The sequence below is a fragment of the Cynara cardunculus genome, assembly GCF_001531365.2.
Source record: "Cynara cardunculus var. scolymus isolate 2C chromosome LG 2, CcrdV1, whole genome shotgun sequence".
In the NCBI taxonomy this organism is placed as follows: Eukaryota; Viridiplantae; Streptophyta; class Magnoliopsida; order Asterales; family Asteraceae; genus Cynara; species Cynara cardunculus.
Genome location: NC_037529.1, coordinates 19248442 through 19251157, shown reverse-complemented (window position 1 = coordinate 19251157; position 2716 = coordinate 19248442).

Below are 2716 nucleotides of genomic sequence, written 5' to 3'. Positions count from 1 at the left end.
ATTTGATTGTGTTTATCTGCAATTAGTTACACGAATTCAGATATGGGATGAAATCGGATAGGGATGAACGGGTTTAAGAGTTTTAAGAGTTTTTAAGAGTTTTAGCCAAATGCTTTATAATATAGTATAGATATATATATATATATATATATATATATATTTAGTATTACCAAGCTCAACTTTTTTAACCTATGGGCTATATGACCCAAATATATCCCTAAGCTCAACATAAATCCTAAAAATCCCTAAACCAGTAAACATATTGACACATTTGACATTGACGATCTCCAAATTTTGAAATCTCTCAAGAACTCTATAAATTTATCGATCTTTTCTAATCCATAGTTTTATTTCGGCGCACATCATCAAGACATCAACCAAGTAATTCAACCAACTAAGATTTGCCTTCTATTTTGTTTAGTCAAAAATTTCAGGTTGTCAAGTCGTGGATTTTATTACTTAAAACTTACAGTGGAGTTGTAACTTTGTTAATTTGTTTGTTTTCTGATATGTATTATATATTTATTTGTTTGGACTTTGGATTGCTTATATTTTGGATTTAAGAGCTGCTTAATTATTATATTTATTTATTTGTTTGGATGTTTTGTTTTGTTAAAATGAATATTTAATCTAAAATTCTAAATTACATATGTTTTTTAAGTTTAATATTTAAAGTCCATTAAAGGCTCAAACCGGTTAAACCAGACTGCCTTTTCATGGTTTGGTTTGACCGGTCGGAGCACTTGATGTCAAACCACTTGTTTTGAAAATTTTATAAACCACCATTAAAGTTTGGTTTGTAGTATGAGGGGTTAAAATGCCCAAATCAGACAGCGAACACCCCTACTCCTAAGGCATTCCAAGGTAAAACCGTGGGGTGGAACCTAATCAAAGTCGTGCTTATGGTTGATTAGGTTTAGGCCGCAAGTAGCGGTTGTACCTATCTAGATGTGAGATACACAGCTCAAGTGGGGTTGGTCATTAAGACATTAACACAAGACAGCAACAACACCCGCGATGACTGACCGAGCAAGACGGCAAGTGCAGTAATGTGGTCCAGTTTTAGCAGCGGCGACTGACCGAGCAAGATAGCAAGTGCCGAGGACGCCATTCTAGTAGCAATGGTAGCACCCATGCCATCGCACAACCCGTGCGGTGTGACAACCATGCCACTCGTAAGTGAACAGCGATGGTGAGGCCGCTTTGCTGGTACGACAGTGACAGGGCCGCACGACGGATCTGTAACGGTGCTGGCCATATCAAGGCAGCAGCCGAGATTAACAACCCCAGAAGACGTCAGCCAGAAAACTTTTGATGCGAGGTGGAGGTGCGATGGAGCAGAAAACGACTAAGCGATGCATTAGGGTTCAAAACCCTTTGGCTGGCGGTGAGGATCATGCGGCAACAGCCGCTGAAATACGGTGAGAGTGAGGCTGAAATAAGCGACCACACTGAATTAGGGTTAAGGACCCTTGCAGGCTGATTTTAAATGGAGATTCATTTGGAAATCTAGGGTCCAATTAAAAAAAATTAATTCGCCATAAATAATTTCTTTTAAATGCTCAAATTGGCTCCGATACCACTGTTTAAACATACAATTTGTAACCTTAAAACACAGCAGAAAAACAAACTTTGTATACAGTTATATCAGAAAGCTTTTCTAAATCTAAAACTCATAGCCGAAATCCAATGAGACATTTAATTAAAAATCATACATGGTAGGGTGTTTAAAGTTATACCTTTTTCCAGACATGGTATAGATTTGATGCACCACATTGAATCCAAAATATGATTCTTCTATCTGTGATCCACACACGAACATGTTAAGATCTTCCACCGGGTGCTAGCCAATAACCCTAGATCTATATGTGTATTACAGAAAAGAAAATGTATTTTTTTCTCTATTTTTCTGAGAGGCTAATTGTAAGAGATTTTATCAGTCGAATTGATTTAGCCTAAACCTTATTTATGTGATCTGAATTATAAATAAATTAAAACTCAAATAAGGTTTAATAATTATCTGTAACATATATATAATTATCTTAAACTTTAATATAATTATTCATATTTGTAGATAATACCCTGTAATTATCATAATTACGTTTGAACACGTATTTTAATAATTATCATTTAAAAATAGTTATATCTACAATCAACTTGATTAATTTAGGTTTCTTCAAATTGAAGCAAACGTATTTTTTATGTACGACCCTACAGTTTACATACTCCCCAACATAATTCGACAAGTATTGTGTGCATATAATTAATAACTTAGAAAAACATACTAACTGTGATAACTAATTATCTACAAACAAACTATTTATATAAAGTTGAGAAGACTAATCGAATGTTATATGATTGTAAATGAATTACCAATGGAATTATGACACGTGTTCCAATATGCTATAGCCTTCTGAACTTGAACAGGTAAGCTTGGATGGGTGCAGAGTTAAACATTGAAGTCCTAAATGCAGTTTTGACTTTCTAGTGGAACTCTGACTCTAACAACATCAGACATCTGAAGCTCAATACTTAGCAACTCAGGTGAAGTCTACAACCTTCAGATCTCTGGACCTCCATTGCAGACTTCAGCTCTTTCAATCCTAACCATCACCTTCACTTAGGACAGATCCAGTTCTATTCCTTTCTATATCTCTGAGAAACTTCATTGGGGTTGTGAGATTGACCTTTTCTCTTTGCAACACAAACCTTGGAT